The 15,242-nt window shown below is 36.0% G+C and overlaps 1 long non-coding RNA gene across 1 annotated transcript; it reads right to left on the bottom strand.

Moving 5' to 3' along the window:
- Positions 1-7,231: 7,231 nt before the first annotated feature.
- On the bottom strand, positions 7,232-12,993 carry LOC112755307 (uncharacterized). The gene is made up of 3 exons (XR_003178975.3): positions 12,285-12,993; positions 11,973-12,219; positions 7,232-7,470 (listed from the first exon to the last, which is right to left on the bottom strand). It is a non-coding gene; the product is annotated as an uncharacterized lncRNA (long non-coding RNA).
- Between the last annotated feature and the right edge of the window lie 2,249 nt (positions 12,994-15,242).

Genomic DNA, 15,242 nt, shown 5'->3' with positions numbered 1-15,242 from the left:
TTGGAGGCAATTATATGTATGCATTGAGAAATGCAAATTGGAAGAAACCAACTGTTGAACCAGGTTAAAATGTTAGTATTGGTTTATTTATGATTTTTTTTTTCTATGGTATACGATGTCAGATTTTTTTATTAAATTTTAATTTCAACAATGCTAGGGAACTAAGATGCTTTCGGCCAAAAACCTGCTAACTCTTATTGGGCTGAGAACATGAAACCCAGTCCACTTCAGCAACATCTCAAATTAACCTAGGCAAACACAATTAACTTAAGTGAACCCTCTCATCTCCTTTCACCGTTTCACCACATCAGACCTACATTACCATACACGGCTGTGCCACACCACCACTTTCATCGCATGGCGTTCTCTTCCGCCGTCGATGGCCGCTGTGCCTCGGACCACATCGTGCGAGCAACTTCAATTTTCCATAGCTAGCTACGGAACGTTGCAAAGCTTCTCTCCTGTTGGCTTGGTCATTGGCGCGTCAGTCGGAATCACGCCCATCTCCGCCGCAGCGACGTCATGCCACCCAGTTGCGAGGAAGAAGGCGGTTCTGCTTGTCGACAAGAGTGCGCCGCTGCTGCTGCATGTAGGTGTAGGCGCCATTGAAGCATCTATTCCCTGCTACTATAAACGCGACAGAACGTCCCCTACCCCAGCCTCAAAACATCCCTTGCGAGAACTAATTGGTGAGTGTTTAATAGTGGGAGTTGATTGATTTCCGTTTTTGAATACCACGTTTACACAGGTTGTGGGATGTTGCCTTTGATTTGGTTATAAATATGGCTTTGATAGATGTTGCTCTTGATTGCGTCAGACGGTTTTGTAAGTGGTTTTGGTTTTGGTGTTTCATTTTGCTAGATGATTCTTTTCTACTATATTTGGGGATTAGAAATGAGATCATGGCTTTTGAATGAGATTCAAATTGTGGTATTTCATATCCCAAAACATGAACTCGAGCTATGTTTGGATACCACTAAAATCAGCCTCTGTTGGCTATTAATAGCAATATGAACTTGAGCTGTTTGTGTGTGTAGCCATTGTGTGATCCTAACTTGTTTAATTAATTTTCTTTTTCATGTTCTAAATATGATAAATAACAGAGTTTATATATTATTCTATTCTCTTTTCGTTCTCACGTATTTTATTATACAACTTATGTGGAGTTCCCGTAGAGTACAAACACATGAATTAATATGTTCTACAACACACAACTTAATATTATAATAGTATTTATCATTGTTTTGTGACCTAAAAGAAAGAAGAAAAAAAAAAGAAAGGGAAACGGAGGGGCACTTTGTGGAGGCTGGTTGTATTTGATATGCTCAGAAAAAATGTCTTCTTTTTATTGTTGCAATGATATAAATAAAACAAACCAGATATAATATACTTTTATCATAGTTATCTTCAAAGTAATAATCATAGTTATCATAGTTATCTTCTAACTTATGGATTGTCATTGGCTGTTGAAATGATACTGTTACATGCACATAAATTAGGAAAACATACACAGGTTATGGAAAAAATTTTGCTTTGTAAGTTGGTGTTGAAAGATCTTAATTGTACATACATTTTTTTAAATTATTAAACATTGGATGATTTTTTCATTCATGCAACATGTCTCTGGCATTCAAAAAAATTTATACTTTTGGTCTCTTATTTGAATAACTGAGTTTTGTTTGCACTTTTTTTAATTGCGATTTTGGGAGTTAGGTAACAAAAAGGATTATAGTTGGTTTAATTTTGTTTGCTTATCTACGCTAAAGTTAAGGAAGTGTGGTTGTAGTCGATGTGACTTACCCTTGTTAAGTTGTTGGATGTTGTTAAATTGTTGTAATTAGAAATTGGATGTTACTGAAATAAGGGACCGAAAAGTGATGTTATTAGGAGTTGAATTTTGCTGAATTGCATGTAGTTTGAGATTTTCGAAAATGAGGAAGTTAGTTATAACTTAGTTTATTTCTTTTTTTTTTTCAACTTTAAATTTGGTCTGAATGGGATTATTTAAAATTGCAGTATCAAAACGTGATTTTTTTTGACAGATTTTGATGGAGGTTTAAATACATGTGTTGGTATCTATGATTTAGGTTTAGGTACTTTTGTTGTAGTCGATGTGATTTATCCTTGCTAAATTGTTGGATGTTGTTGCATTGCTGTAACTAGAGATTGGAGGTTTCTAAAATTGGAGAGCGAATGATGCTGTTATTAGGAGTCGGATTTTGAATGTTGCTGGTCTCTTAATAGTGTTTTGGAATTTGGATGATGATATTGTTTTTATTTTAGTCCAGTTTTGGTCGTACTTTATGTTGGTCCTTACTCATGGTCCAGGAGTCAATTTATTTGATACTCTGTAATCGTTTCTACTAGCCTTCTTGTAGCTTAGTACTTGTTAAATCATGTTTCCTAGATGCCAATTTACCTGTTTGTTTTCCAACTCTTTATACACCGGAACTCACACTTGATGCAATCTGTGTAACTTAATAGCCTCTTCAGCCGGTTTTCTCTTCATGTTGAAAATCTACTCTAATTTTGTATGTGTTTAAAAATGAACCTCGTGCAATTTGATCCATACTGCTTCTAATATTGGTTTAATATGGTATTTATTGATATGGGCTTTGTATAATATCATCATCAATGTTCAATTGAGAACTCTTTGGATGTTGCCTCTGATCTTTGTATGCAGTTTTCATTAAAGGATTCGGGGCTGTTTCTTGTGAAACCGCAGCAGGATTGTATTGCAGAGAAGCCAACCAACATGGAAAAAAAAGGTAAAATGATGTCTACCATTCTCCTTTTAACATTCCACATGTTCTAATGTGTGACTTACATCTATTGTTACAATTAACAGAAATTGTTGGAGTCGCGATGCTCGCCCAGCTACATACATGACATGATGAGCACGCTATCTAAAAACAACTCCGTTGAGAAGCTTGCAGAGATTGATGAGATCGGATTCAGATTCTTGAGGATTGTTCCAAATTGGTCAGTAAAGCAAGTCATCATGGTTCACCTGGCCAAGTCGTATCAAGTTAAGCAAAGAACTTTTATACTCGACATTGACAACATCTGCCTCAATGCCGAATTAATCGGGAGGGTTTTCGACATTCCATCTTGAGGTAAGTTCTTCTATCTTAATTATCTGGTGTGGCGTAGGCGTGTTGGCACAAATATCTTTGGGTATAGATATATTACTATGCAATAAAACATGAACATGTTGTAGGGGATCCATTCCCAGCCCTGGATGACAGTAATCCATGCCACGTGGCCATCAAAAAGAGATTCCATAGATGGACAACAACTGAACTTTGGGATTTAGTTTACAGTTATCCAATGGCAACAGAATCAGATAGGATGGAGTTCAGGAGATATTTCCTACTGGTGGTAATGAAGATGTTCCTGTGCCCCCACCACTCAACAGGTAATTTCGCCATGACACATCTTCTCCGTCTTAGATGTTATTGATCCACAAAGATTCAACTGGCCTTTGGAAACTCTAAAGTGGTTCGACAAGGCAGTCGAGAAGTATAAGCTGAAAGGGAACAAAACTTGTGAAGGCTGCATGTTCGTCATGCTGGTAGGACGCAATGACTATTAGTAAATTCAGTATGCCGTTTTTTATGAAGAACATAACCTGTAGAAAATTAATTTCCTATACATTAGTTTGGAGAGTTCAGGCACAGGAAATTAATTTTCTACAAGTTGTGTTCTTCATAAAAAAATGGCATATTGAATTTATTAATAGTCATTGCGTCCTACCAGCATGACGAACATGCAGCCTTCACAAGTTTTGTTCCCTTTCAACTTATACTTCTCAACTGCCTTGTCGAACCACTTTAGAGTGTCCAAAGGCCAGTTGAATCTTCGTAGATCAGTAACATCTAAGACGGGGAAGATGTGCCATGGCGAAATTACCTGTTGAGTGGTGGGGCACAGGAACATCTTCATTATCACCAGTAGGAAATATCTCCTGAACTCCATCCTATCTGATTCTGTTGCCATTGGATAACTGTAAACTAAATCCCGAAGTTCAGTTGTTGTCTGTCTATAGAACCTCTTTTTGATGGACACGTGGTACGGAATACCGTCATCCAGGGCTGGAAATGGATCCCCTACAACATGTTCATGTGTTATTGCATGGTAATATATCTATACCCAAAGATATTTGCGCCAACACGCCTACGCCACACCAGGTAATTAAGATAGCAAAACTTACCTCGAGACGGAATGCCGAAAACCCTCCCGATTAACTCGGCATTGAGGCGGATGTTGCCAATGTTGAGTAAAAAAGTTCTTTGCTTAACTTGATACGACTCGGCCAGGTGAACCATGATGGCTTGCTTTACCGACCAATTTGAAACAATCCTCAAGAATCTGAATCTAATCTCATCAATCTCTGCAAGCTTCTCAACGGAGTTGTTTTTAGATAGCGTGCTCATCATGTCATGTATGTAGCTGGGCGAGCATCACGACTCCAACAATTTCTGTTAATTGTAACACTAGCTCTAAGTCACACATTAGAACATGTGGAATGTTAAAAGGAGAATGATAGACATCATTTTACCTTTTTTCCCATGTTGGTTGGCTTCTCTGCAATACAATCCTACTGCGGTTTCACAAGAAACAGCCCCGAATCCTTTAATGGAAACTGCATACAAAGATCAGAGGCAACATCCAAAGAGTTCTCAATTGAACATTGATGATGATACTATACGAAGCCCATATCAATAAATACCATATTAAACCAACATTAGAAGCAGTATAGATCAAATTGCACGAGGTTCATTTTTAAACACAAGCAAAATTAGAGTAGATGTTCAACATGAAGAGAAAACCGGCTGAAGAGGCTATTAAGTTACACAGATTGCATCAAGTGTGGGTTCCGGGGTATAAAGAGTTGGAAAGAAAACAGGTAAATTGGCATATAGAAAACATGATTTAACAAGTACTAAGCTACAAGAAGGGTAGTAGAAACGATTACAGAGTATCAAATAAATTGACTCCTGGACCATGAGTAAGGACCAACATAAAGTACGACCAAAATTGGACTAAAATTAAAACAATATCATCATCCAAATTCCAAAACACTATTAAGAGACCAGCAAGATTCAAAATTTGACTCCTAATAACAGCATCATTCGCTCTCGAATTTTAGAAACCTCCAATCTCTAGTTACAGCAATGCAACAACATCCAACAATTTAGCAAGGGTAAATCACATCGACTACAACAAAAGTACCTAAACCTAAATCATAGATACCAACACATGTATTTAAACCTCCATCAAAATCTGTCCAAAAAAATCACGTTTTGGTACTGCAATTTTAAATAATCCCATTCAGACCAAATTTAAAGTTGAAAAAAAAAAGAAATAAACTAACTTATAACTAACTTCCTTATTTTCAAAAATCCCAAATCACATGCAATTCAGCAAAATCCAACTCCTAATAACATCACCTTTCGGTCCCTTATTTCAGTAACATCCAATCTCTAATTACAGCAATTTAACAACATGCAACAACTTAGCAAGGGTAAGTCACATCAACTACAACCACACTTCCTTATAGATAAGCAAACAAAATTAACCAACTCTAATCCTTTTTGTTACCTAACTCCCAAAATCGCAATAAAAAAAAGTGCAAACAGAAACCAGTTATTCAAATAAAAGACCAAAAGTATAAACCTCTTTGAATTTCAGAGACATATTGCATGAATGAAAAAATCATCCAATGTTTAATAATTAAAAAAAATGTATGTACAGTTAAAACTTTTCAACACCAACTTACAAAGCAAAATTTTTCCCATAACCTGTGTATGTTTTCCTAATTTATGTGCATGTAACAGTATCATTTCAACAGCCAATGACAATCCATAAGTAAGAAGATAACTATGATTATTACTTTGAAGATAACTATGATAAAAGTATATTATATCTGGTTTGTATTATTTATATCACTGCAACAATAAAAAAGAAAAGTCAAATGGTATTGATAAAAGAAAGTCATTTTTTCTGAGCATATCAAATACAACAAGCCTCCACAAAGTGCCCCTCCGTTCCCTTTTCTTTTTTTTTTCTTCTTTTTTTTTTAGGTCACAAAACAATGATAAACACTATTATAATATTAAGTTGTGTGTCGGAGAACATATTAATTCGTGTGTTTGTGCTCTACGTGAACTCCACATAAGTTGTATAATAAAATACGTGAGAACGAAAAGAGAACAGAGTAATATAAAACTCTTTGTTATTTATCATATTTAGAACATGAAAAGAAATTAATTGAACAAGTAAGCTAGGATGACACAATGGCTACACACATAAACAGCTCAAGTTCATATTGCTATTAATAGCCAACAGGGGCTGATTTTAGTGGTACCCAAACGTAGCTCAAGTTCATATTTTAGGATATGAAATACCACAATTTGAATCTCATTCAAAAGCCATGATCGCATTGCTAATTCCCAAATATAGTAGAAAAGAATCATCTAGCAAAATGAAACAGCAAAACCAAAACCACTAACAAAACCGTCTGACGCAATCAAGAGCAACATCTACCAAAGCCATATTTATAACCAAATCAAAGGCAACATCCTACAACCTGTAAACGTGGTATTCAAAAACAAAAATCAATCAACTCCAACTACTAAACACTCACCAATTAGTTCTCGCAAGGGATGTTTTGAGGCTGGGGCAGGGGACCTTCTGTCGCGTTTATGGTAGTAGGGCAGAGATGCTTCAATAGCGCCGCCTACACCGACATGCAGCAGCAGCGGCGCACTCTTGTCGACAAGCAAAACTGCCTTCTTCCTCGCAACTGGGTGGCACGACGTCGCTGCGGCGGAGATGGGCGTGATTCCGACTGACGCGCCAGTGACCAAGCCAACGGGAGAGAAGCTTTGCGGCGTTCTGTAGCTAGCTTTGGAGGACTGAAGTTGCCCACACGATGTGGTCCGAGGCACAACGGCCGTCGACGGCGAAAGAGAACGCCATGCGATGAGTGGTGGTGGTGTGGCACAGCCGTGTATGGTAATGTAGGTCTAATTGGGTGAAACGGTGAAAGGAGATGAGAGAGTTCACTTAGGTTAATTATGTTTACCTAAGTTAATTTGAGATGTTACTGAAGTGGACTATACTTCATGTTCTCAGCCCAATAAGAGTTGGCAGGTTTTTGGTCCAAAATATCTTGGTTCCCTAGCATTGTTGCAAATGAAACTATCGGAGTGCTAAACAAATCAAATTCAACCAAATTGGTTTTCTTAAACCAAATTCAACCTCACTTATTATTCCTCTCTCCTCATGTCCTTGGGAGTCTCTTCTCCTAGGGTTTGAAGAGTGTAGTGTTACTATCCGTAGTACATCGTGCAAAGAGTCCTTACTAGTGATAACTAGCAGAGTGATAAATATTAGTGTCCCAACGAAGTGGAGTATAAACAATGACTGATGAAGGAGAATATGTGGAACCAATAGAACAGGAACCTGACGAGGAAGAAACACTTGTCATATATGATGAAGACGATATCTTAGAAAGTGTCCAAGCATGCGAAAATAGCATCATTGGAAAGCTAGTAACAAACAAAAACATCAATGTTACATGGATCTAGACAGCACTATCCAATATATGGAGGAAACCAGCAGGCTTTCGAGTTATAAAAGTTCAACCCAAGATCTATCAGTTCTTCTTCAACAAGGAGGCAGATCTAAACAGGGTGCTAAAAGGAAATCCATGGTTCTTCAGGAATGCCTGGATGCTAGTGAAAAAATGGGAGAGAGCTGAAAACCAAATAGACAAAGGCCTAGATAAGGTGGAGACAAAAATGCAGATCTGGAACCTACCGGAACACTGCAAAATACCAAAACTTGGAGAAAAGATAGCTGCCTGTATGAGAGATATAGTGAGCTGTGAGCTGTTTGAAGCAGGAAAAGATCAAGTGAGATTTATTAAAGCAACTGTCAAAATGAACATTAATACACCCTTCATGAAAGGAACAAACGTAAGGAGCAAGAAGGATGGCTTTACATGGGTAAACTTCAAATACGAAAGATTACCAACAGTTTGCTACTACTGTGGAAAAGCAGGACATGAAGAAAACAACTGTGAAAAAGGAAAACAAGATGAGGAAAGAGGTATGTATAAATCCAAATCTCTTGGTCCCTGGATAAAAGCAGATATTACTGGTATTAGAGTTGATATAATAAATAGTAGAACAAATGAAAAACAACAAGAAGAAAATAAGGAAGAAGGAAAGCGTAAAGCAAGAATCACAGAGAAACTAATGGAAAAACTGGCATGTCTGTCAATGGTGGACTCCTTTGAGGCCGACATTGGAAAAGGTAACAGCCAGGCCCCTGCGATAACACTCCCAGGAACCTCCTCACTGAAGAGGGATCTTGAGGATGGGATCAAAAAGGGGAAGGAACTCCATGAGTTTACAGAAAAAAAAAACCATAGAAATCAACAAACAAGAGAAAGGACAAACCAAAGAAGAAACAAGGCCAGACTTGGAAATAAGTGTGAAGGAGAATAAGGAGACTGAAAAGGAACCAAACTGGAAAGAAAGGGAAAAGAAGAAAGAAGAAGGAATTCCGCTACAGGAAATTACAAACTCAAGCAAAGGAGAGAATGCAAGCATGGCAAGGAGATGGAAGAAACAAGCCAGAGAAATACCAAATGATACAGAGAGGAAAATAGAAAAAGAAAACAAGGCACAAAAAAGGAAGACAATTGACAGAGATGAGATGGAGATTAAGGATAGGGAAACAAAGTCCAAAAAACAATTTTCTGGAAACAAAATAGAAACGGTGGAGGCTGTAGAGCAGCCCCGCCGAGACCAATGAAGATCTTAAGCTGGAATTATCGTGGGCTTGGGAACCCATGGACAATTAGAGCTTTAAACAAGCTCATTAAAAAACAAGCTCCCAACCTAGTCTTCTTAATGGAGACTAGGAAAAAGGTGAATGAGATGAGTGGATTAAGATATAAGGGTGGAATGAACAACATTATCGGTGTGGACTGCAGAGGGGATGGAAGACAAAGGCGGGGTGGATTGGCTGTTTTATGGGACAGTTCTCTGGAGGTTGAGATGATTTCTATGTCAAACAACCATGTTGACATGGAAGTGATAGCAGCGGGCAGCGGTACTTGTTGGAGGGCAACGGGCTTCTATGGCTTCCCGGAGAGCCAAAATAAACAGGAAAGCTGGGAACTCTTGAGAACACTTGGGCAAGCATCTGATATGCCATGGACAATATTCGGTGACTTCAACCAAGTGATGAGACCACAAGAGAAGCAAGGGAGAAACCAAGTGAATTATTCCCAAATTAGAGACTTCCAAGAAGCGGTACAAATGTGTGGACTGCTTGATTTGGGATATGCGGGCTACCCTTTTACATGGTCCAATGGAAACGCTGGTGAGAAGAACATACAAGAGAGAATAGACAGAGCATTTGCTAATAGAGAGTGGTTTGCAACATTTCCAAAGACGATAGTCCAGCACCTGTTCAGATATAAATCAGACCACTGTCCGATCTTGATGAACCTAGCTGGTGAAGTAGGGAAGAAGAAGAAGAGTCCTAGAAGATTCAGGTTCGAGGAGATATGGTTGTCAAATGAAGAATGTGAGACAGTAGTGAAGGAAGCCTGGTAGTCTTGCCAAGGAAGCATTCAAGAAAGGATTGGAAGTTGTAGCAAGAAACTGTACCTTTGGGGACAACAAAATTTTGGTGACCTTCCGAGAAGAGTGAGAAGAGCCCAAGAGAGGATAAATCAACTAAATTCTATCTCCCAAACAGAAGATTTGATCAAAGAAACAAAGGAGAAAGAAGCAGAATTAGATGAGCTATTGAAGATGGAAAAAGTATGGTGGAGCCAAAGATCAAGAGCAACCTGGTTAAAGCACGGAGACAAAAATTCAAAATTTTTCCACCAAAAAGCATCACAAAGAAGAAAAAGGAACATAATTGAAGCGATCACAGACGATGTGGGCATACGGTATGAAGATGAAGATAAGATAGAAGAGGTCATGAGGGGCTTTTTCGAAAATCTGTTCAAATCAGAAGAAACACTGAATGAGAAGGAAGTGGCTGATGTGGTTAAGGGGAGGATAAACAAGGACAGATTTGAGATTCTCAATGCAGCATTCACAAAAGAGGAGATTTTCCAAGACCTTCAACAGATGCATCCTACAAAAGCACCGGGCTCGGATAGATTACCGGAAATTTTCTATCAAAGAATGTTGAAAACTTTGGGAGATCAAGTAGCAAATGCAGTGCTTAAGATTTTGAATGAAGGAGCAGATCCGACATCTATTAACCAAACCCACATCTGTTTGATACCAAAAGTGGAGAAGCCGAAGCATACAAGGGAATATAGGCCAATATCCCTATGTAACGTCATCTTCAAATTAGCAACTAAAACTTTGGCAAACAGGCTGAAGTCAATCCTTCCACAAATAGTTGGAGAAAATCAAAGTGCATTTGTCCCGGGTAGGCTTATAACAGATAATGGTCTGATTGCGTTTGAAGCTTTCCATTACATGAAGGAAAGGTCAAAAGGAAGAAGAGGTTTTGTGGGAATGAAACTCGATATGGAGAAAGCATATGATCGAGTGAAATGGAGCTTCCTAAGAGAGGTCCTTATCTCAATGGGGTTTCCAAACAAGTGGGTGCAAACAGTTTGGAATTGCATTAGCACTACATCCTTTTCAATACTACTAAATGGTACCCCTTCCAAAAGCTTCAAGCCATCAAGAGGATTGAGGCAAGGGGACCCCCTATCCCATACCTCTTTATCCTCTGTGTCGAAGCTCTATCAGGAACCCTCATTAAGGCACAAAACAGTAGGCTGATCCACGGAATTAGAATCTCAAGGAATGGACCGGAAATAAACTATCTATTCTTCGCCGACGATAGTATACTCTTCACTAGAGCCACTGACCGAGACATTCAAGCCACCAAAGAAGCCCTAATTGCATACCAGAGGGCCTCGGGACAGCGAATAAACTTGGAAAAATCGGAGTTGTCTTTTAGCCGAAACGTACCAACTAACAGACAGAAGCTTATCCAAGAATGTTTGGAGATAAAGGCTGTACGAAGACATTCCAAGTACCTAGGACTTCCTACTTTTGTTGGGAGATCTAATAAACAAGTTTTTGAGCATGTCCAAGACAGAGTCTGGAAGAAGTTGAAGGGGTGGAAGGAGAAGTGTCTATTGAGGGTGGGAAAAGAGGTGCTCATCAAGTCCGTCGTGCAATCAATCCCAACATACATAATGGGATGCTTCAAACTTCCAAGCGGCCTGTGCCAGCATATTGCGTCCATGACCAACAGATTCTATTGGGCTCAAAGAACGGAGAAAGAAAGATTCATTGGATAAAATGGGACAAGATGTGCCTACCAAAACAGAGCGGAGGACTGGGATTCAGAGATATCAAAGCTTTCAATATGGCGCTTCTTGCAAAACAAGGTTGGAGATTGATCAGGAACCCATATTCATTAGCAGCCAAAACCATAGGATGCAAGTACTTTAACAAAAAAAATTTTCTAAGCTCGAAGATTGGTTTCACACCAAGCTATACTTGGGGGAGCATTTGGCAAGCAAAAGGAGTGTTGGAAAGGGGAGGTTGTTGGAAAGTTGGAAATGGAAACAATATCAAGATCTAGAAGGACCCCTGGTTGCCAAAACAAAATGGATCAAAAGTCTGGTCCCCTCCAAAGATTCTTGAAGCAGACGCAACAATAGCAGAGTTGATGACAACAGATGACAAAGAATGGAATAGAAGGCTAATAAACCAGATATTCCTAAATTTTGAAGCAAAGCAGATTGTCGAAATTCCTATTCCCAGGTCGGATCAACCAGACAGGTTTATTTGGAAGAAAGCTAGAGATGGAAATTTCAGAGTCAAACTGGCCTATCATGAAATAAAAATCCAAAACAAGAACCAACCATACAATTCAAGCATAGACCAAGAGGAAGAGAATACCTGGAAGCAACTATGGAAAATTAAAGCTCACCCAAGAATACTGAACTTCATGTGGAGACTCTTACACTACTCCTTGCCAACGAAGAAGAGCCTGAACAGAAGAGAAATTAATTGCTCACCGATCTGCACCAGATGCTGGAATGAGGAAGAGACTGAGGAGCACATCTTCAAGGATTGCGAATTTGCGAAAAGATTCTGGTTTGCCTCCCCGTTTACCCTTAGAACTGAAGTTAGAAGGGACACAAACCTGAAAAAATGGATAATGAGTACAATAGAGATTCTCCAAAAAGAAGAAAATGGAATGTTCTGTACCATGCTGAATCAATTGTGGAAGGCGAGAAACTCCATGGTGTTTGAGGAAAGGACGCTGCAGATCGAAGAAGAATTGGAAAAAGCTAGATCCCTCTTTGTGGAATTTTGGCAAACTCAGATCAGAGAGGAAACGAGGACAAGAGGAAATGAACAGAAACATCCATCAATGAAAAATTGGGAGTGCCCACCAGACTCTGTCTTGAAAGTTAATGTTGACGCTGCAATCTTCAAAAATTTTAATGGTGGTGTGGGAGTGGTAGTTAGAGACAATTGGGGCCAAATAATGGCAGCAGCTTCATGGATCATACCATACCCACTTGAACCACGAGAGGCAGAGGCTTATGCAGCCTTTGTTGGTATAAAATTAGCAATGGAGTGTTGTTTTACTAATATTATATTAAAAAGTGACAATATAAAAATAGTGAATGCTCTCAAAAAAGGAGGTAATTTGGATTCTTGTTTTGGAACTTTCATTACTGATGCCTAGACCTAGTAAGTAATTTTAGATCAGTTAATTTCAATCATGTAAAGAGAGGTGAAAACAAAATTACTCATGAATTAGTACAATTAGTACCTACCAATCCAAATTTTGTGTGGATGGAGGATGGCCCTGCTCATGTACTCAATTTGGCGTGGCTGGACCTTTTGGTTCCGTTGAATGAACTTCCCCATTTTCAGTAAAAAAAAAAAAGGGTTGTGCTACTGTGCCGAATGAAAACTTTTTCCTCATCTGCTGAAATGAAGTGGCTACATTAGAGGTAGACGCGTGTTGTGTCGCTGCAAAAATTCCTACTGCATTCGCAGAAGTTGCAGAAACTATCAGAAGAGTTGTCGCCTTATCAGGAAGTGTTGGTTATAATTAGTAATTGATAATCCCATGGTTAATCTATTGGGCTTTTTTCTGCTGTCTCGGAGAAATTTTTTGTATATGAGTTTGGACTTGTTTTTTTGGTTTGGACTATATATGGAGTAGAAAAAAAATGATATAGACCTAAATAATAATAATAATAATAATAATAATAATAATAATAATAATAATAATAATAGGGTAAAATATATTTTTTGTTCTTAAAATTTGACAAAAATTTAAAAAATATCCCTAATTTTTATTTTGTTTCAATTTTATCCTAGATATTTTTTATTTGCATCAAATATACCCCTAACGGCTAATTTTTCAAAAAATTTAAGACTAATTCAATAATAATTTCATAAGAATAACCCTTAATACAAGTAAATCAAGCATAATTTTCATATATTATTGTTAGATTGGTTTTAAATTTTTTGAAATTTAGTCGTTGAGGGTATATTTGATACAAATCGAAAACTTTTGGGACAAAATTGAAACAAAATAAAACTTAGGGGTATTTTTAAAACTTTTGTCAAACTTCATGGACAAAAAGTAAACTTTACCCATAATAGAGTTAAACTAAGCCTCACTTGTAGACAAGGATTCAGATTCTTAAATTCGTGCCAGAATTAACATGATCGGCTCCTTATATGAATGATAATGTTAAAGAGAATTTATGATGGACTGACATGAACATGAAATACGACGTGACACGAAACATTTTGATACATGAATTTTACAATTTTATAAGATATAAAGACACACATATATATAAAATATAAAATATTTTATTGATAGTAAAACATAAATTTATTTTTTAATTGATCTTAGTGTCTTATTTTAATTATAGAGAGTATTTAAAATATTTTTATTTTAGTAAATAATAATATATACTATTCTTAAATTTATTTCGAGAATATACGTTGAGAATAAAGTTAGATACACTAACACGTGATGATATTTAGGTGTGTCAGAAACGTATTCGAAAAAAAATTTATTTTTATTAAATTAGACACATACTATCACATATATTTCAATTTTTTAAATTTAAACTTCTCATTTCTTAAAATAGTACGTTTGTTTAACTTAATTAATTAAAATTACTTATAATATTTATTTTGCAACTTTGATTTTCAATACTTTTAAAAATAAATAAAATATGAAATTCAAAATTATTTATTCTCAAACATTTAATAATTTTAAATTCTAAAATTTAAAATTAAAAAATTAAAATTTAAAATTATCTATTTTCAAATCTTTAATGATTTCAAATTCTAAAATTATTCTGCTATGTTTGTTTATTTAAATTTTATAATTTTCTACTAATAATACTCAATAAATAACCTTTAAATTTTAGGAGTATATTTTTTTAATTAAAATTATTTATTTTAAAATTTATTCTACGACGTTAATTATCAATACTTTTAAATTTAAAAAATTACAAATTTTAAATTTTTTATTTTTAAATAGAAAACTAACTTTAACTAATAATAGAATCATATTAAAGTAACATTTATAACTCAACAATATTAAATCAACTGATTAAATAAATTATGAGTAATCTAATTTAATAAAGTATATTTTTATATATTATTCATATACTAATTATTTATGTTTTTGATATAAAATACATTTTGTCAATTTCTTATGCTAATTTGAATTCACTAAATAAATATTAATTTTTATTATAAACTTGATTAATTCAAATAACTATTTAAATTTATATTTTTAATAATTTTTTATTTAAAAATAATTTTGAATAATATAATCTAAATGACTTCTTAGTTTATTATAATCTATTTTAATATAAAAACTTGAGAAATATAAATTATGCTAATCTCAGCTCATTTTTAATCAAAATTAATTTTATGCAACTTCTCATTTAGTCATTTATAAACTTCAATCTAAACACACATTTAGTAGTAATAAATTATTTTTTACAATTTTAGTTTTCTTTTGTCATAATAATTTCAATAACTAAATTAACAATTACCTTTTCTCTCAATAAAAAAATAACTGTATACCATGTTAAACTGACCAAAAAATATTTAGCCCAATAAAAAACTTTAAAAGATATGTTAAAAAAAAAATTTTTTTATAACCCATCATAT

The sequence above is a fragment of the Arachis hypogaea genome, chromosome 16 (genome assembly GCF_003086295.3).
Source record: "Arachis hypogaea cultivar Tifrunner chromosome 16, arahy.Tifrunner.gnm2.J5K5, whole genome shotgun sequence".
NCBI lineage: Eukaryota > Viridiplantae > Streptophyta > Magnoliopsida > Fabales > Fabaceae > Arachis > Arachis hypogaea.
Note: the sequence above shows the minus strand (reverse complement) of the source record. Positions and strands in the feature narration are given on the sequence as shown.